A 21,918-nucleotide genomic window follows, 5' to 3' on the forward strand; every position below is an offset into this window, starting at 1 on the left:
CACATGTCTGTCACCCCAAAACGAAAACTTTTACATGCGCCAACCTTTTGTTGGCGTGGGTTCTTGCTCAGATAATTGTCCTAAAAGGACAAATTATCTCGGCGGGACAGTGACGCCGCCATCGCGACCTTGGGACCCCAGGGGCCCCATTTTTTTTATCAGTTGCTGACCCTCGAATCATGAAACGACGCGACGCAGTCATGTTTCGATTCATGAGGGTCAGCAACTGATAAAAAAAAATGGGGCCCCCGGGGTCCCAAGGTCGCGATGGCGGCGTCACTGTCCCGCCGAGATAATCTGTCCTTTTAGGACAATTATCTGAGCAAGCACCCACGCCAGCAAAAGGTTGCCGACACGTCCTGTTTGATAACGTAATGTATATAAAAGGTGGTAATGATTTATTTAGTATAGTCAGCAAAATGTCTTGGGTAAATCAGTATTTAAGCACGGGCAACCATGGCTCTATACAATAAGACGGAGGTGTTTTATATCCGGGACCTGAGGAAGACATCCACTGTATATTTTGCAAGATTTGTGTGAATATGTCTGATGGAATGGGACATCACATTGGTTGATTTGTGTTAAAACATCTCAAGTTTCATAACACATAGGTGACCAATTTCTGTGAAGAGGTAGACAGTTTATTTGCCCCTGGGACTCTTCAGATGGTGGAAAAGCTCAGACAAAGGTGATGCATGTGATAACTCTCACGCAGAGAAAAGTATTGCAGCCAGTACAGTGAAGACAATGAAATGGACGTTTTTGAATAAATATTGACAGCATTTTACACTTGGAACAGGCCCTTCAGTGTGTTAGATAGTTGACAGCTTTAGTTGTTCAACGTTTGAACTGTTTTCATAATAGCTCATTTAACAACTGCAAATAAGTACTCATTAAAGTGAACGTAGAAAGAACTTGCAATATGGCGGCCGAACTCTCCCGAATGGGGCCTCCCGGCCAACAATGCCAAACGATCACTTCCAAGTTAATGTAGCTCCACTATACAGGATGTAATGGGTAGAAGTGTAGATTTATTTACATGTGTACCTTAATGTGTATACACATCGGTTTGTTAGCTGTTTTTCTCTCCAGCACGGCAAAAACTTTACGAACTGACGTTTTCTGCACTGTCGTAACTACATCGCTAAGTTGACAAGGCCTGTTAGTACAGATTAACCGTTTCGTTCCCACGCGTCCGTACTTCAACACCGGTACTGCTGTCCAACAGAAAATAAACTTTAATGGCTTGGTATTAAAACATGCACTTGGAGTTACTATCCAACTGAAAAACATACAACTTATAATAGCTATAATACCTTAAAAACTGATGTAATGTTAAGCTTATCCATTACGGATATTTTAGAACCCGTCACTGTTAATTGAATTTAGATACATAAAACTGCACTCAGTCATTTTTTTTTTTTTGAATAGTTATTTATTATTCCATGAACTGGTTTTCGAACCTTTTCAGGTTCATCCTCAAATGGTTTTCTGGAAGTTACATCACTATTTCTAGCATAATGTTGGGTGGACATGAAACGCCAGGGAGGTGTTGTCTGTCTGTCAACTGAGAAGCGTGCAGCGCCCATTGTAGGGAAAACTGTCTTTCCTGGAAGAACGCTACAGTGATGACTAAGACCAGTCTGCAGAGATTTACACAGATATACATTTCTTGGGTTAGTAATGTTAGTAACTAGTATCAGTATCCAATGTAGTGTTCACACACTTTGTGGGAAATAAGCATACCTGGGCATGTCTTTGCACTGCATAGTTAGGGTTGATAAGGCGCACTGTAGAGTGTAGGTATAACTTTGTGAAACACCCTGTAGTTACTTCTTGTGATGTACAGGCCTAGGTCGAGCGAGGAATCAAGTGTCTGTTCTTCAGTCTGCAGATCTATGGAAGGTGGAAGGGCACGCCTATAGCCCGGTGACCTACCTTCCTTCGCCCTTCTGCCCTCTACCAACACTACAACCTCCCACCCCCAGAACACAAAGAATCACTTAATAGGCTACACTGCACTTACATGTGCAAACACATTTAATATTTGTCCATAACCCACTTCATTTAAAACAGCATTTTATACCACTAAAACACCACTGCTAATAATCTACGATTGACCCACAGCACAGAAACCATTAGGTCCTAGAGAAAAATGAGTAGGAGCTCTTGTTGTGGGATATGCAATGTAGTTTAATTTTGTAGCGGGACACATTTTCTCTAGAAGCCGCAGGTTGATTTATACAAGTAAAACAGAAAAAAGTAACACACTATATGATCAAAAGTATCCGGACACTTGGCTGAAAAAGACTTACAAGTTCGTGGCGCATTCCATCGGTAATGCTGGAATTAAGTACAGCGTTGGCCCACACTTAGCTTTGCTGACATCTTCCACTCTCGCAGCCATACGTTCCATCAGGTGCTGGAAGGTTTCTTGGGGAATGACAGCCCATTCTTCACGGAGTGCTGCACTGAGAAGAGGTATCGATGTCGGTCGGTGAGGGCTGGCACGAAATCGCCGTTCCAAAATATCCCAAACGTGTTCTATAGGATTCAGGTTAGCACTCTGTGCAGGCCAGTCCATTACAGGGATGTTACTGTGGTGTAACCACTCCGCCACAGGCCGCGCATTAACGAGTGCTCGATCGTGGTGGTGGTGGTGGTTAGTGTTTTACGTCCCGTCGACAACGAGGTCATTAGAGACGGAGCGCAAGCTCGGGTTAGGTAAGGATTGCGAAGGAAATCGGCCGTGCCCTTTCAAAGGAACCATCCCGGCATTTGCCTGAAACGATTTAGGGAAATCACGGAAAACCTAAATCAGGATGGCTGGAGACGGGATTGAACCGTTGTCCTCCCGAATGCGAGCTCGATCGTGTTCAAAGATGCAGTCGCCATGCCCGAATTGCTCTTCAACAGTGGAAAGCAAGAAGGTGCTTAAAACGTCAATGTAGGCCTGTGATGCTATAGTGCCACGCAAAACAACAAGGAGTGCAAGCCCCCTCCATGAAAAACACGACCACACTATAACACCACCGCCTCCGAATTTTACTGTTGACACTACACACGCTGGCAGATGTCCACTGAGCATTCGCCGTACCCACACCCTACCATCGGATTGCCACATTGTGTACCGTGATTCGTCACTCCACACAACGTTTTTCCACTGTTCAATCGTCCAATGCTTTCGCTCCCTACACCAAGCGAGGCGTCGTTTGGCATTTACCGGCGTGATGTGTGGCTTATGAGCAGCCGCTCGACCACGAAATCCAAGTTTTCTCACCTCGCGCCTAACTGTCCTAGTACTTGCAGTGGATCCTGATGCAGTGTGGAATTCCTGTGTGATGGTCTGGATAAATGTCTGCCTATTACACATTACGACCCTCTTCAAGTGTCAGTCAACAGACGAGGTCGGCCTGTACACTTTTGTGCTGAAGTGTCCCTTGTTTGCACTTCACTATCACATTGAAAACAGTGGACCTAAGGTTGTTTAGGAGCGTGGAAATCTCGCGTACAGACGTATGACACAAGTGACACCCTATCACCTGACCGCGTTCTAAGTCCGTGAGTTCCGTGGAGCGCCCCATTCTGCTCTCTCACGAAGTCTAATGACTACTGAGGTCACTGACATGGAGTACCTGGCAGTAGGTGGCAGCACAATGCACCTAATATGAAAAAAATATGTTTTTGGGGATGTCCAAATATTTTTGATCACATAGTGTATATGCCAGCCACCCCATCCCCCGTTCACACCCCACTTGTGGGGATTTTTAGTATGTTGTTCTTACCGCTGTATAAAAAATTTGCGTCTCTACGCTTTTTTCCCCTAATTTTCCTTCGTTGGCGGAAGTGAACAGCAGGGGTTTCTGTGTCGCCTGTTGGTCAGACGACAACCCCACACGCTACCCCCTCGCGAGCTGCACGTCGTCTAGCTGCGCCCGATTTCGCCTCTCATATTACTATGCCAGCTACTGTTCTCTGCCAGTAAGAAGGGAAATGGGAGCAAGAAGCTGATAATACGGCTGAGCACGGATACAGCATCGATGATTTTTGATTTGCTGTTGTTGTGGTATTCAGCCCAAAGATGGGTTTGATAGAGTAGTCCATCCTAATCCGACCTCTGCAAGCGTCTTCATCTGTGTGCAACTACAGCAACCTACGTTCCTACGAACCCGCTTACTGCATTCGAGCTGCGTACTCCTCCTACAGTTTTTATCCCTGTCGCTAGCTTCCATTACCAAGCTGACAATTCCTTGATTTCCTATCAACCGGCCTTGACTTTCTGACAAGTTGTGTCATATTTTCTTTCCCTCTATCCCATTCATTTGTTATTCGAACTACCCATCTAATCTTCAGCATTCTTCTGTAGCACAACATTTCAAAAGCTTCTGTTTATCGTCTACATTTCACTTCCGTATCAGGCTACACTCTGGACAAATTAAAAAAAAAAAAAAACCACTTCCTGGGACGTTCAATAAGTAATGCAACACTTTTTTTTCTGAAAGGAGGTTGGCAGGTTGGTTTTATTCAGTTTTCCAGTGCAGCATATTATTCCCCATTATTTTGGCTACAAAACCCCATTTTTCAACATAATCTCCATTCGTACGACGGCCTTACGGCACCTTACTAGGAGGGCTTGTATGCACACAAGGTACCACTTTATTGGTCGACGTCGAAGCTAATGTCTTGCTGCATCAATAACCTCTCATCATCCACGTACTGGAATGAGATTTTCACTCTGCAGCCGAGTGTGCGCTGATATGAAACTTCCTGGTAGATTAAAACTGTGCCGGACCGAGTCTCGAACTCGAGACCTTTGCCTTTCGAGGGCAAGTGCTCTACCAACTGTTGGTAGAGCACTTGCCCGCGAAAGGCAAAGGTCCCGAGTTCGAGTCTCGGTCCGGCACATAGTTTTAATCTGCCAGGAAGTTTCATCCACATACTGCTTGCCGTGGAGTACATCCTCCACTGAGCCAAACTGATGGAATACGGAAGGTGCGGAATCCGGGCTGTAGGCTGGATGATGAAGAACAGTCCAGTAAAGTCTCTGAGCTCTTCTCGGATGCACTGACTTATGTGAGGCCTTGCGTTGTCATGGAGAAAGAGAAGTTCGTTTCCATTTTTGTGGAGACAAACACGCTTGAAGACGTTTCTTCAGTTTCCTCAGGACAGCGCAGCACGCACCAGAGTTGATCGTTGCCCCATGAGGGAGGACACCAGACGGAATAATCCCTTCAGAGTCCCAGAAGACGGTCGCCATAACTTTACCGGCTGAAGGAGCGGCTTTGAATTTTTTCTTCGGAGCAAAGGTGTGTGGCGCCTCTCCATCGACTGACGTTTTGTTTCCGGTCCGAATGATGAACTCGTTTCTCATCGCGTGTGACTATGTTCGACAAAGAACTGTGACGATCGGCTCGTAACGCGCAAGCAATTCCGCACACATAGCACTTCGTGTTGTGTTGGCTGAAGAGCCAACACCGTGTTACTGGAGGAGGTCGAAATGCACGCGTTTTAGCTCACGCAGGCTGGCGTGAGGAGGGAAGAACTATACTGACGTGAGGGGTGGAACATGACAAGGAATTAGAATTCAGAAAGCGCGCGTAATTAGTTTAATACTTAACTTTAATCCATTAATGATGACCGTCGCTCTTGACGGTACATGAGTCACAATATTATCTGTTCAGAATAGTAACTGAATATGGCGCCTTGCTAGGTCGAAGCAAATGACGTAGCTGAAGGCTATGCTAAAGTGTCGTCTCTGCAATTGAGAGAGTATGTAGTCAGTGAACCATCGCTAGCAAAGTCATCTGTACAACTGCGGCGAGTGCTAGAGAGTCTCTAGACTAGACCTCCCTTGTGGCGACGCTAGGTCTGCAATCACTGATAGTGGCGACACGCGGGTCCGACGTATACTAACGGACCGCGGCCGATTTAAAGGCTACACCTAGCAAGTGTGGTGTCTGGCGGTGACACCACACTTCGCTGGTCTTTATGGTTTTCGGTTAGGTGGCGAAAAACCACGCGGGCACGCACCACTGAGTACCTCAACTGGTGGACGACTGTGTCAGAACTGCCAACAAAGAGGTACAGTTGAATACCAAGGTTTTTGATTGTGATCCGTCGATCACCTCGAAAGAGACTGTCCACACGTTCCAACATTGCAAGAGTCACAGCTGCTTGGGGCTGGCCGGTGCGTGTGATATCTGAGAGGTTTGAGCAACCTTATTGCGATGATGGCAGACGCCTCGCCCAACGACTCAGCGTGCTTTCGTCCATAGCCAGGTCTTCGTAGACAAGCGCCTGAGAATATTTGCGAAGCTCTGGTTTTCAATCAAAAGAAAATAAATGACAGCTCACTGCTTGGAACGTATCTCCGTTACAGACGCCATTTTGGAGGTTACGTGTAGCGGAACTCCATGAAACTATAGGCGCTGAAGTAGGAATATTTCACAATGTCCCACAATAAATTCCTTCCGAAGTGTTTTTACTACTATTTCCAGTCTGCATATTTTTTATCTTCTCTACTTCATTCATCAAGAGTTCTTTTCCTGGTGAAATAATGAAAATTACTCAGTACTGGTGTCTCATTTCGTAATGTGACTCCTTCAGCATCACTTGATTAAATTCGATTACATTCGATGATCCTCGTTTTACTTTAATTGATATTCGTTGTATAACCTGTCTTCAAGACATTATCAATTGCGTTGAGCTGCTCTTCCGTGTCCTTACCCGCCTCTGACAGAATGACGTCGGCAAACTGCAAAGTTTTTCTTTCTTCTCCCTCTCCAAATTTCTTCTTGGTTTGCTTCGCAGCTCGCTCAGTGTACCGATCAGATAGCACTGTGACAGGCTACAACCCCGTCTCATCCACTCTCAACCACGCCTTCCTTTTCATGTCCTTCATCTGTGCCGGCCGGGGTGGCCGAGCGGTTCTAGGCGTTACAGTCCCAGACTATTACGGTAGCAGGTTCGAATCCTGCCTCGGGTATGTATGTGTGTGATGTCCTTAGGTTAGTTCGGTTTAAATAGTTCTAAGTTCTAGGGTACTGATGACCTCAGAAGTTAAGTCCCATAGTGCTCAGAGGCATCTGAACCATTTTTTTCCTTCATCTGTTACAGATGCAATCTGGTTTCTGCACAAGTTATAAATAATATTTCGGTTCTTGTATTTTTATCCCTGCTACCTTCAGAATTTCAAAGAGAGTAAACCAATCATCTTTTTCAAAACCTTTCTGTAAGTCTACAAATGTTCGAAATGTAGTTTGCCTTTCTTTAAGCTGTCTTATGAAATAATTTGCAGTGTCAGTGTTGTCTCATCTGTTCCTACATTTCTCCAAAACACAAACTGATCTTCCGGAAGGCCGGCCTCTGCCAGTTTTTCCACTCCTTTGTAAATAATTCGTGTCAGTATTTTGCAACCGTGACGTGTGAAACTCATGGTACGGTAATCTCCACACGTATCAGTACTCGTCTTGTCTGGAACTGGAATTGTGACGTTCTTCTTTAGCCCGGCGTGAGTGAGGTCGGGTACGTCATACCCAATGTGGTGTCACCGCCAGACACCACACTTGCTAGGTGGTAGCCTTTAAATCGGCCGCGGTCCGTTAGTATACGTCGGACCCGCGTGTCGCCACTATCAGTGATTGCAGACCGAGCGCCGCCACACGGCAGGTCTAGAGAGACTTCCTAGCACTCGCCCCAGTTGTGGAACCGACTTTACTAGCGATGGTTCACTGACAAAATACGCTCTCATTTGCCGAGACGATAGTTAGCATAGCCTTCAGCTACGTCCTTTGCTACGACCTAGCAAGGCGCCATTCCAGTTACTATTGAGATTATGAATAATGTACCGTCAAGAGCGACGCTCATCATTTATGGATTAAAGTTAAGTATTCCACCAGCTACGTCCGTTTTTTTTTTTTTTTTTTTTTTTTTACCGAGCGAGGTGGCGCAGTGGTTCGACACTGGACTCGCATTCGGGAGGACGACGGTTGAATCCCGCGTCCGGCCATCCTGATTTAGGTTTTCCGTGATTTCCCTAAATCGCTCCAGGCAAATGCCGGGATGGTTCCTTTCAAAGGGCACGGCCGACTTCCCTACCTGTCCTTCCCTAATCCGATGAGACCGATGACCTCGCTGTCTGGTCTTCCCCAAAACAACCAACCAACCAACCGTCCGTTTTTCTAAAGTCTAATTTCCTTGTCCTGTTCCAGACCTCACGACGACCTGCTTGAGCTAAAACGCGTGCCTTTCGGCTTCCTCTAATAATACGGTGTTGGCTCTCCTGCCAACCCACAACACCCAAGGTGTTTTGAGGCGCTGATTATTGAACGTCATTGTTGCCACAGAAATATTGCTGTCGCAGTAGCAGGAAGGGAGAGCGGGGCAAGATGCAGTGTTGGGTTTATTGCCGTGCCATCGTTAGAGGGAGATACACGTGTGCAAAGGTGGTTAGGGTACGTCACACCCGACCTCGTAGTCAGTGTTACATTTTTGAGCTGTCAGCAAGTTTCTGAGATATTTAGTTATTTATAGCATTGTCTGATTTATTTTTAGGTTTTATACACTCCTGGAAATTGAAATAAGAACACCGTGAATTCATTGTCCCAGGAAGGGGAAACTTTATTGACACATTCCTGGGGTCAGATACATCACATGATCACACTGACAGAACCACAGGCACATAGACACAGGCAACAGAGCATGCACAATGTCGGCACTAGTACAGTGTATATCCACCTTTCGCAGCAATGCAGGCTGCTATTCTCCCATGGAGACGATCGTAGAGATGCTGGATGTAGTCCTGTGGAACGACTTGCCATGCCATTTCCACCTGGCGCCTCAGTTGGACCAGCGTTCGTGCTGGACGTGCAGACCGCGTGAGACGACGCTTCATCCAGTCCCAAACATGCTCAATGGGGGACAGATCCGGAGATCTTGCTGGCCAGGGTAGTTGACTTACACCTTCTAGAGCACGTTGGGTGGCACGGGATACATGCGGACGTGCATTGTCCTGTTGGAACAGCAAGTTCCCTTGCCGGTCTAGGAATGGTAGAACGATGGGTTCGGTGACGGTTTGGATGTACCGTGCACTATTCAGTGTCCCCTCGACGATCGCCAGTGGTGTACGGCCAGTGTAGGAGATCGCTCCCCACACCATGATGCCGGGTGTTGGCCCTGTGTGCCTCGGTCGTATGCAGTCCTGATTGTGGCGCTCACCTGCACGGCGCCAAACACGCATACGACCATCATTGGCACCAGGGCAGAAGCGACTCTCATCGCTGAAGACGACACGTCTCCATTCGTCCCTCCATTCACGCCTGTCGCGACACCACTGGAGGCGGGCTGCACGATGTTGGGGCGTGAGCGGAAGACGGCCTAACGGTGTACGGGACCGTAGCCCAGCTTCATGGAGACGGTTGCGAATGGTCCTCGCCGATACCCCAGGAGCAACAGTGTCCCTAATTTGCTGGGAAGTGGCGGTGCGGTCCCCTACGGCACTGCGTAGGATCCTACGGTCTTGGCGTGCATCCGTGCGTCGCTGCGGTCCGGTCCCAGGTCGACGGGCACGTGCACCTTCCGCCGACCACTGGCGACAACATCGATGTACTGTGGAGACGTCACGCCCCACGTGTTGAGCAATTCGGCGGTACGTCCACCCGGCCTCCCGCATGCCCACTATACGCCCTCGCTCAAAGTCCGTCAACTGCACATACGGTTCACGTCCACGCTGTCGCGGCATGCTACCAGTGTTAAAGACTGCGATGGAGCTCCGTATGCCACGGCAAACTGGCTGACACTGACGGCGGCGGTGCACAAATGCTGCGCAGCTAGCGCCATTCGACGGCCAACACCGCGGTTCCTGGTGTGTCCGCTGTGCCGTGCGTGTGATCATTGCTTGTACAGCCCTCTCGCAGTGTCCGGAGCAAGTATCGTGGGTCTGACACACCGGTGTCAATGTGTTCTTTTTTCCATTTCCAGGAGTGTATTTCTCAAGATGTCTTATGAAGAAAATGAACGTCGGCTACAAGAACTACTAGAACAGGTTTTAGAAAACTGTTCAAATGCTAGTTCCTGTGACTCGGAGATCGAAGAAGATTCAAAATGGTTCAAAGGGCTTGAGCACTATGGGACTTAACATCTGAGGTCATCAGTCCACTAGAACTTAGAAGTACTTAAACCTAACTAACCTAAGGACATCACACACATCCATGCCCGAGGCAGAACCGTAGCGGTCGCGCGGTTCCAGGCTGAAGCGCCTAGAACCGCTCGGCCACTCCGGCCGGCAGCGAAGAAGAGATTGACAAAGTTTCTCAAAGAAGCGAAGAAAGTGATTCGGAGCAAGAGAGTATTTTGTACGATTCGGAAGAGCTAAAATCTACGTTAGCGGCTCCTAGTCAGTCACCTGACTAGGGAACCTCCCCATCGCACCCCCCTCAGATTTAGTTATAAGTTGGCACAGTGGATAGGCCTTGAAAAACTGAACACAGATCAATCGAGAAAACAGGAAGAAGTTGTGTGGAACTATGAAAAAATAAACAAAATATGCAAACTGAGTAGTCCATGGGCAGGATATGCAAGAAAAGAATAGAGCAAGATCAGGAGTGCCATGGTCCCGTGGTTAGCGTGAACAGCTCCTGAACAAGAGGTCCTCGGTTCAAGCCTTCCCTCGGATGAAAATTTTAACTTTTTATTTTCAGTTTATGTGACAAACACTTATGTTTTCATCACTTTTTTGGGAGTGATTATCACATCCACAAGAAAACCTAAATCGGGCAAGGTAGAAGAATCTTTTTACCCATTCGCCAAGTGTACAAGTTAGGTGGGTCCACAACATATTCCTGTCATGTGACGCACATGCCGTCACCAGTGTCGTATAGTATATATCAGACGTGTTTCCCTGTGGAGGAATCGGTTGACCTATGACCTTGCGATCAAATGTTTTCGGTTCCCATTGGAGAGGCTCGTGCTTTCGTCGACTAATCGCACGGTTTTGCGGTGCGATCGCAAAACACAACCACTAAACTTATTACAGTGAACAGAGACGTCAATGAAACGAACGGACAGATCGTAACTTTGCGAAAATAAAGAAAGTAAACTTTTCACCAGTGGGAAGACTTGAACCAAGGACCTCTCACTCCACAGCTGCTCACGCTGACCATGGGACCACGGTGCTGCTGATCTCCCATTATCCTTGATGTTGCATATGTCGCGCATGGACTACTCAGTTTGTATATTTTGCTTATTTTTTTCATAGTTCCACACAACTTCTTCCTGTTTTCTCGATTGATCTGTGCTTAGTTCTTTAAGGCCTATCCACTGTGCCAACTTATAACGAAATCTGATGGGGGTGCGATGGGGAGGTTCCCTTGTGAGGTACGTCGAATTTTTTATACGTCCAAAGATGGTACAAAATATATGAAGAATTGTCCTAGGCGAAGTGTTCGTATTCGTTCAGAGAATATTATTACCAATTCTCCAGGCGTAAAAGATGCTGCAAAACATGCCAAAACAGAGACTGAGTGCTGGAGTCTTTTTATAACAAACAGTACGTTGAATACTATACTTACACACACAAATAATCAAATAAGGAATATCATGGGAAGATATCCATAAAATAAAGAGCAGTACCACATGAACGATGCAGCTTTGGAGGATTTGAATCCATTTATGGGACCTTCGTATATAGCGGGCGTAAACCGCTCAAATAGAAAAACTTGAACGATTTGTGGCGTACATATGGTACTGGAGTTGCAATCTTTCGGACTACAATTCCACTGGAGAGGTTTTACTTTCTCCAAAATTATTTGAGATTCGATGATAAGAACACCCGGGACGAAAGAAAAAAGAATGACAATCTGGCTGCTATAAGAGATGTTTTTGATAATTTTGCTGAAAATATTCAACAACACTATATGCTGTCTGCGAACCTTACTATTGATGAGATGCTGTTATCTTTCCAAGGGAGATGTGCTTTCCGTGTATAAATGCCAAACAAACCAGCCAAATACGGCATAAAAATATATGCTCTTGTAGATGCGAAGACATTCTATATCCTCAAACTGGAAGTATCCTTGGGAAAACAACCACCAGTACCTTACCAGCTTAGTAATGAAGCATATGATATAAACCGTTTAGTGGAGCCAGTAACGAAAACATATAGGAATTCGACGTTCGATAATTGGTTTACTAGTTACGCCTTCATGATCCATCTCTTGAAAGAACACTCATTGACTTCTGCAGGCATAGTCCATAAAAACAAGACACGTTTACCTGAGATTTTCAGAAAAGGCAGAGAAGTATGTAGTTATCGATTTGGGTTCCAGAATGATGTTACACTCGTGTATCTAAAAAAAATAAAATTGTGCTGGTTATGTCAACTTTATACCATGATAAAAACATAGACCAATCTACAGGTGATAAAAGGAAACCGGAAATGATTACTTACCACAATGCAAATGAAGTCGGTGTCGTTGTCGCAGATGAACTGAGTGCCACTTATGATGTTGCCCGCAACAGCAAACGTTGGCCTATGACAATTTTTTATGGTATACTCAATATGTCTGCCATAAATGCCTTCACAGTCTACGGAGAAAATAACAAAGGTGACAAAACACGTATGAAGCGCCGAGATTTCTTTCGTAATTTAGGTTTGAATCTGATGAATGACAGTCTCCTCATTAGACAAGAGAACCTACGTCTTCCGGAAAGAGGATTGCTGATCAACTGGGAGAAACTTCATCGCCAGTTGTTTTTTTTTTTTTTTTTAAAAAGAAGACTGGTAGATATGTCAGATGTGGTGACTATGCTGAAAAAAAAGACAGCAAAACAAAAATTGTTGTTCGAAGTGTGACAAGTCAATATGTATGGAGCACGCGATTTTTATGTGCGGAGAATGCGCTGATTTGTAGGTGTAATGTCGGTGCTGCGCTAATTGAGCTCATGAGATCTTTTATTTTCTTTTTCTGTTTTATAATTAGAAGATAATATCATTATGTTAATTAATCAAAGAGACTGTAATTTTGTTCGAATTTTGTACGAAAAAATGTTAAACTTCTGAAACTTGTACCTTTTCAGAGAAACTATAGACACTTCATTATTTCACCATAAGAAAAAGGTACTATATCTTAAACGTAGTATTTTACTTACTCATCTTGTTTAATAGACACCATTATTACTATCCCAAGTAAAAAATACCTGATACACGATTACAGTATCAAAAATTCGTCATCAGAGTCTTCTATGAATGCGATGCTCTGTTGGTATATGACGCTTTCGGACACGGGTTTCCATCTGCAGTTTATTTTTCTCTCTAAAATCACCAGTGTTTTTCAGTGCCTATAACTTCGAGACTCTGTAGCGTCGTTGGATGACGTTTCCAGACTCGGGTTCGTATTCTCGATTTGTTCCTTAAGACACAGTCTACAGCCCCTATCTCGATACTATTGCCCGTGGCCCATTATTTCGTCGTTTTCGCCTGCTGAAGTCGGACCTCGTAATTTACATTGCGTAGATTAAGAGCGTAGCAGCACACCATGACCAAATTGTAATACAAAATAGTCTGTCGAATTTGTGATAGGTTTCATAAGCTAAAATTTCTGTCATAATTGATTAAACAAATTTTATGAGATTTCCTGAGGATTATTTCTGCAACACTGGGATATCAAAAGAAGTCGCGTTACATGCTACATATTGAATATTGTTTAAAGTTCATCATACACTCCATTAACTAAATGTTCGTTTATTTACCTAACGTTAATCACGTTATAAACGTTGCATTCCAAGAGGTAACCAGGAGGCAGTCAAGGCGAAGGGTTGGAGGAATCTGTCCCAAGGGGTGGATTTGCTCCATGACAATGCCGCAGGTCATACCGCTGCTTCTTTGGGCTATCAAATTTTTGCCCCCCTTCTACCTCCACATGCCCCCTACTGATATTTCACCCACTGACTTGTCCTTCTTTCCTCGAATGAAGAAATAATTGCGTGGCAAGTGTTTGTCGTGTCAAGACAAGGGGATTTTCGACCCTGTCGCATTGTCGGTGAACATTTACATAATTCCTTTTTCGAGTTGATAATGAAAACTTCATGTCTTCCTAATGTTGACAATCGCGCCCTCTAGAGTAAAGGGCAGGTGCTGAGTATGGGTGATGACGATATTCTACATGTGGCGTACCATGCCTATGCATTGTCTTGTTGCCAGAGAATTACCTCTACAAATGAGACGTGTTTCATGCTGCTCTAACTGTCGATACCTCATTAACTATTTCGATAGCCTGCCGTGCTCTGTCCGTAAGACCCCTGGCCTCACGCACTGCCCCGTCCTTTGTGGACAGTAGCTGAGTAGCGGATACGTAACGACTGCCTCCGGCAATTCGTGTTTTCCTAGGCTGCGGCTGACCTCCGTGCGTTCAAAGCAAATTCCTGCGGAAGCGATTACTGTAATTGCCGGTCATGACACGCGATGTCCCACACACAGTCCGTCTCTGCCTCGTGCGCAGTTGGTGTCTTCGACATCCACGCTGCGGATTGCTCTGATCCTCGTGCGCCGTGAAGCGAAACGCCTTTGGCCGTGACATCCGAATACCGACCGTACGTCTTACTGGCAACCCTCCTGCGCTGTCTAGACGATAGTGTTTGTAAGTATTGTCTTCAATGTTTGTCTTCTTTTTCTTTTTTGTCTGCTCAGAGCAGATAAAACCGAAAAAACCAAATTCTTAAAAAAAGAAAGAGCGTAAAAAGTGACGTTGAACAACTCTGAAATGAGAGAAGAGTTTGGTGACCAGGGAGGGGAAAAAAATCACAAATAGAGTCCCTCAAATTTCATTTTTGGGATGGCTATTATCTATTACTTAAGTTATGTGGACGATCTTGCTATGACCTTAGATATACAGCAACATTAGCTACTGTTAATAATTTTTTCAAACATTTTAAAGGACATTTGGTCTGCTCAGTCAGTCAACTCGACAACAGAAGAATGCAAAACCTCATCCTAAATTAGTCGAAAAGTGATCTAGCTGACTGGGGAGAAAAGAAATTCACAGGTTGGTTTCCACAGGTTTCAGTTTTGGGCCCGCTACTATTCCCTACATCTACGTCTACGTCTATACTATGCAGACCATGTTATGATATGTGGCATAGGGTACTGTCTTCTTCCTTTCCTGTTCGTTCTGAAAGATATGTGGGAAAACCGAGCTTGGTATACATTCCTGCATGCTGGAATCTCTCTGATGTAAACTTCGTGAACTTTCCGCGGTATATAGGTGGCAGAAAGTAATATATCAGTTGACTCTTTAAGAAATGTACGTTCTCGGAATTGTAACTCTAAACCAAAAGTGCTGCACGAGCCTCCTCGTGTAGCATCTTTGAGTGGACGTGGCTGAGCAACTCCATGACGCATTCGCGCCTACTAAACGAATCTGTGACGAAACGTGCTACCATTTATTTATTTACACGTCAAGTTCCGTAGGACCGAATGGAGGAGAAAATCTCCAAGGTTATGGAAATTGTCATTACATGAAATTACAACATAAGAGTAATAACAAATAAAAATAAAATGTTTATGAACCCGAAAAAAATCAATCCATAAGTTTAAGTAAATGCAATCAACACTACAACAAGAATCAGTTTAATTGTTCAAGGATCTCCTCGACAGAATAGGAGTGACCCATGAGGAAACTCTTCAGTTTCGATTTGAAAGCGCGTGTACTACTGCAAAGATTTTTGAATAAGAGTGGTAGCCTATTGACAATGGATGCAGCAGTATACTGCACACCTCTCTGCACAAGAGTTAAGGAAATCCGATCCAAATACAGGTTTGATTTCTGCGGAGTATTAACTGAGTGAAAGCTGCTTATTCTTGGGAATAAGCTAAAATTGATAACAAGATATGACAGGAATATATATATTGAGAGGCCAATGTCAAAGTTCCCAGACTCGTGAACGTGGTGGACAAGAGGTTCGTGAACTTGCACCACTTATTGTCTGAACCGCCCGTTTCTGAGACAAAAATATCCTTCTAGAATGGGAAGAGTTACCCCAAAACATAATACCATACGACATAAGTGAATGAAAATAAGCAAAGTAGACTAATTTACGTGTAGAAGTATCACTCACTTCAGATACCATTCGAATAGTAAAAATGGCAGCATTAAGTCTTTGGACAAGATCCTGAACGTGGGCTTTCCACGACAGTTTACAATCTATCTGAACACCCAGAAATTTGAATAGTTCAGTTTCACTGATCATATGCCCATTCTGTGGAATTAAAAAGTCCGGTTTTGTTGAATTGTGTGTTACAATCAGTAAAAACTGAGTCTTACTGTGATTTAGTGTTCCTACAAGCCATGGACTTAGGTGATGAACTGCACTATTTGAAACTGGGCCAATGTTGCACACAACATCCTTAACTATTACATCAGCAAACAGAAATATTTTAGAGTTAACCATAATACTAGAGGGTATATCATTTATACAAATAAGGAACAGGAGTGGCCCCCACTTGACTGTACCCCACGAAGACCCCACATCACAGCCATTCTCAACATTGTGAATAATGACCTTTTGCTGTCTTTTGCTAAAGTAAGAGGTGAACCAGTTGTGAGCTTCTCCATGTATTCCGTAATGGTCCAACTTCTGGAGCAATATTTTGTGATCAACACAACCAAACGCCTCAGTTAAAGCAAAAAAATATTCCTAGCGTTGGAAACCTTTTGTTTAACCCATCCAATACTTCACAGAGAAAAGAGAATATAGCATTTGCAGTTGTCAAACGGCTTCTAAAGCAAAACTGTACATTTAATAGCAAATCGTTTGATATTAAATGATCAATTATCCTTACATACACAGCCGTCTCAATAACTTTAGCAAAAACTTATACCATAGAAATATGTCTAAAACTGTCTACATTGTCCTTTTCTCTCTTTTTATAAAGCGGCTTTGCTACTGAGTACTTTAATCGTTAAGGAAACTGACCATTCTTAATGGAAAAATTACAAATATGGCTAAGTGCAGGGCTAACATGTACAGCACAGTACTTTAATATTGTGCATGGCACTCCATCATATCCATGAGAGCCTTAGTCTTCAGAGACTTAATTACTGACTCAGTCTCCCCCTTGTCCGTATCACAGTGGTGTATTTCAGACATCAATCTCGGAAAGGCATTTGCCAAGAAAGTTAAATGATTCCCTGTAGAAACTAAATATTTATTTAATGCACCAGCAATGCTCAGAAAATGATTGTTAAGTACTGTACATATACCTGATTTATCAGTAACAGAAATATTTTTACTACGAACTGACTTTATATCGTCGACCATATGCTGCTGACCAGACACTTTCTTCACAACTGACCATATGGTTTTAATGTTTACCCTGTGAATTAACTATTCTATTTGCATACCAAATACACTTTGCCTTCCTAATAACATTTTTAAGAACCTTGCAGCACTGTTTGTAATGGGCTACTGCAGCATGATTATTACTACCTCTAACATTTTGATATAATTTCCGCTTTGTTCTACATGATAACGTTATCCGACTAGTCAGCCATCCGGGCTGCATATTACTGCGAGTACCCCGTTTAGAGCGTTCTAATGGAAATCAACTCTCAAAGAGCGTGAGAAATGTGTTAAGGAAAGCATTATATTTATCATCTATATTATCGGCACTATAAACATCCTGCCACTCTTGTTCCTTGACAAGGTTGAAAGAACTCTCCATTGCTGTTGGATTAACTTTCCTATATAGTTTTTCATTATTGTGAGATTTGTTTGAGTACAAAAGCCTTTTAGTGTTAAAATTTGTGGATCATGGTCTGGAAGGCCATTCACCCTTTCTTTGGGTCTTCTATATTTCCTCTGTTAAGGGTCCCAGACAGACGAACAATACTCAGCAACGCTCGAACGAGGCTTTTGTAAGCTATCCCCTTCATTAGTGGACTACACTTCCTGAAGACTCTTACAATAGATCTCAGTCCAACATCAGCTTTTCCTATAGTTAGTCTTATGTGATCGTTCGACCTTAAAACGTTTCATGATCGTCTTCTCAGATAACTGCCTTTCCGCAATTGTCTATGACCTTACATTTAAATCAAGCAAACTTGGTGCTTTTCATATATGACACTAGTCTTACAACTAATCCGGTTAGACAGACGGCAGCAGAAGAAACTGATGTTTTTTCTGAAAGAACTCAAAATAATTTTTATATGCTCAGAAAAAAGCACGTTAACAACACAACAGTTTCTTAACAATGAGAAATCTAGAAGCTGTGCTAAATAACTATGAAATGGAAGATGATATTTCCGTTTTGGGTCCATTTTCTTTTGAGCAGTGAATACTTTTTGCCTAGGTGTTGAGTTACCCTAAAATTACCGTATGACATCAGAGAGTGAAAGTATGCAAAGTATGTTAGCTTGCTAATTTCTGTATCCTCAAAATTAGCAATTATTCTGATTGCAAAAGTTACTGAACCTAGTCGCTTAAGAAGATCCAAAATATGAATTTTCCAATTACAGTCATCTTTATGTACACCCAAAAACTTAGTATGCTCTACCCTAGCTGTTGATGTGTTATATTTATTGCAGGAACTGTACCCCTTGCAGTAGAAAATTGGATGTACTGTGTTTTTTCAAAGTTCAGGGCAAGCCCAGAAACCCAATCAATAACTTTTCCAAAGACATTATTTGCATCATTTTCTGTTGGAGTTTTTTTTACTGGATTGTATCATCAGCAGACAGTGTCAGTTTAGCTTCTTGTTTCAGATAATAAACAAAGGCGACTGTTCAACTTCAATAATAATCTTGGGCCAACTGAAGCTGGAGCCTGGCTGTCTAGGACAACAGGTATTAGCTGGAACAAGGTGGACTCAAACACACAACGACGTATACCCATCGCTGATTGGCTGCGTTCCGGAACGCTGCGTTGCTGACCTACGTCACGCAGTACGAGTTGCTGAATACGACGTCCGCTAGCGTGTTCTGGCTTCATTATCAGCTTATTTTTTTCGGCACGCTATATGCTGATGACCTTCCACTTCACTGACGTCAAATAGTAGATATTTCATTTTCAGATGACCGAAGTACGGCAGTTAATCCTATTCTGTAGAAACTAGAGATGTACAAGGGAGCACATATGGGTGCCGAAAACATGAAATGCCTTATATGACATACCTGTACTGTGATAACTCCAGATGAAATTCACTGTGCAATATTGTCTGTCCAGAATCGCAGTATAGTGTATGTCGATACTCAAGGTCAGCACTGAAAGCTTTTGATATGGCACTCACGATAGTAAACACACGAACTGTGTCTGAGTTACGTGTTGGTTTACAGTTGCTACAGCAGGGCACACGTTTGGGCGATCTTTCCTATTCTCCTAACGGCGGGACAGAGCGAGGTGGCGCAGTGGTTAGCATTAGGGAGGGCGACGGTTCAGACCTGCGTCCGGCCATCCAGACTAAAGTTTTACGCGATTTCTCCCCAGGCAAATGCCGGGATGGTTCCTTGAAGGGGAACAGCAGTTTTCTTCCCCGTGATTCTGCTCCGTTTCTAACAACCTCCACGTCGAAGAAATGTTAAACTCCAATCTTCCTTCCTTCCTCAAGGCGGGACAGTGGAATGCGGCGCTGTTACCTTGTTACTACACTACTGGCCATTAAAATTGCTACACCAAGAAGAAATGCAAATGATAAACGGGTATTCATTGGACAAATGTATTATACTAGAACTGACATGTGATTACATTTTCACGCAATTTGGGTGCATAGATCCTGAGAAATCAGTACCCACAACAACCACCTCTGGCCGTAATAACGGCCTTGATACGCCTGGGCATTGAGTCAAACAGATCTTGGATGGCGTGCACAGGTATAGCTGCTCATGCAGCTTCAAGACGATGCCACAGTTCATCAAGAGTAGTGACTGGCATACTGTGACGACCAAATTGCTCGGCCACCATTGACCAGACGTTTTCAATTGCTGCGAGATCTGGAGAATGTGCTGGCCAGGGCAGCAGTCGAACAGTTTCTAATCCAGAAAGGCCCGTACAGGACTTGCAACACGCGGTCGTGCATTATCCTGCTGAAATGTAGGGTTTCGCAGGGATCGAATGAAGGGTAGAGCCACGGGTCGTAACACATCTGAAATGTAACGTCCACTGTTCAAAGTGCCGTCAATACGAACAAGAGGTGACCGCGGCGTGTAACCAATGGAACCCCGTACCATCACGCCAGGTGATAAGCCAGTATGCCGATGACGAATACACGCTTCCAATGTGCGTTCACCACGATGTCGCCAAACACGGATGCGACCATCATGATGCTGTAAACATAACCTTCAATCATCCGAAAAAATGACGTTTTGCCATTCGTGCACCCAGGTTCGTCGTTGAATACACCATCGCAGGTGCTCCTGTCTGTGATGCAGCGTCAAGGGTAACCGCAGCCAACGGTCTCCGAGCTGACAGTCCGTGCTGCTGCAAATGTCGTCGAACTGTTCGTGCAGATGGTTGTTGTCTTGGGAACGTCCCCATCTGTTGACTCACGGATCGAGACGTGGCTGCACGATCCGTTACAGCCATGCGGATAAGATGCCTGTCATCTCGACTGCTAGTGATACGAGGCCGTTGGGATCCAGAACAGCGTTCCGTATTACCCTCCTGAACCCACCGATTCCATATTCTGCTAACAGTCATTGGATCTCGACCAACGCGAGCAGCAATGTCGCGATACGATAAATCGCAGTCTCGATAGTCTACAATCAGACCTTTATCAAAGTCGGAAACGTGATGGTACGCATTTCTCCTCCTTACACGAGGCATCACAACAACGTTTCACCAGGCAACGCCGGTCAACTGCTGTTTGTGTATGAGAAATCGGTTGGAAACTTTCCTCATGTCAGCACGTTGTAGGTGTCGCCACCGGCGCCAACCTTGTGTGAGTACTCTGAAAAGCTAATCATTTGCATATCGCAGCATCTTCTTCCTGTCGGTTAAATTTCGCGTCTGTAGCACGTCATCTTCGTGGTGTAGCAACCTTAATGGCCAGTAGTGTATTTGATCAAAGTCACACATGTTATGTCGTTGAAGGCCTCTTCCAAGACTCTTTCCAACGCCACAGAAAAAAAACCTTGTTTAGTAGTACTATTAAAAGAAACAACGGCCGTGTCATAATTCGACAACGACGTACATAACAAATTACTTGCGTACATCAAAGAGTTTATTTGGTCGGCCGTTCCTATTCTCCAGCACCACGGTTGATAACTGATGGACGGTGGTTGATGCCGGCCGCTGTGGCCGAGAGGTTCTAGGCGCTTCAGTCCGAAACCGCGCTGCTGCTACGGTCGAAGGTTCGAATCCTGCCTCGGGCATGGATGTGTGTGATGTCCTTAGGTTACTTAGGTTTAAGTAGTTCTACGTCTAGGGGACTGATTACCTCAGATGTGTAGTGCTCAGAGCCATTTGAACCATTTTTGGTGCACGTCTCCCCCAACGCAGCCAGCGCGTGCTCTTTGGGATTTAAGTCGGCAAAACGGGCAGACCGACTCATTAGTCGAATATCGCTACACATTGTTATCCATAAAAATGAAGTCACTGTCGATGCACCGCTGAAGAGACGCACATGGGGAAGAAGTACACTGTTACTGTGCCACGTTCAGAGATCTGGAGGTCAGTACGCTCATGAAAGATTATGCCTCCCAACATCGTAACACCTGAACCACCAAAACGATAATTTTCGACAACGTTGCTGGGTGTATTACGTTTCTCACCTCTCGCCATATGAAAATACGTCCAGAATCGCTATTCAGACAGAATCTGCTCTCATCAGAAGAGCACGCTACCCCACTAGCAGTTGGTGCAGCCCCTACGCTCCTGGCACAATCACGAACGGTACCACCGATGCTCGGGTGTCAAAGCAGCACGACTTGC

At 44.5% G+C, this 21,918-nt stretch overlaps 1 protein-coding gene across 3 annotated transcripts in view; it reads left to right on the forward strand.

The window, feature by feature from the left end:
• LOC126210279 (uncharacterized) overlaps window positions 1-21,918 on the forward strand; it is a 340,068-nt gene that overhangs the window by 42,534 nt on the left and 275,616 nt on the right. The window contains exon 1 of one of the 3 annotated variants that reach the window (XM_049939476.1): window positions 14,501-14,633. The exons of the other annotated variants lie outside the window; for them this stretch is intronic. The gene's annotated coding sequence lies outside the window, so the exon portion shown is untranslated. Of the gene's footprint in view, window positions 1-14,500; window positions 14,634-21,918 lie in introns of those variants that run through there. 3 annotated transcript variants of the gene reach the window in all.

This window comes from Schistocerca nitens, chromosome 10, assembly GCF_023898315.1.
Source record: "Schistocerca nitens isolate TAMUIC-IGC-003100 chromosome 10, iqSchNite1.1, whole genome shotgun sequence".
Taxonomy (NCBI): domain Eukaryota; kingdom Metazoa; phylum Arthropoda; class Insecta; order Orthoptera; family Acrididae; genus Schistocerca; species Schistocerca nitens.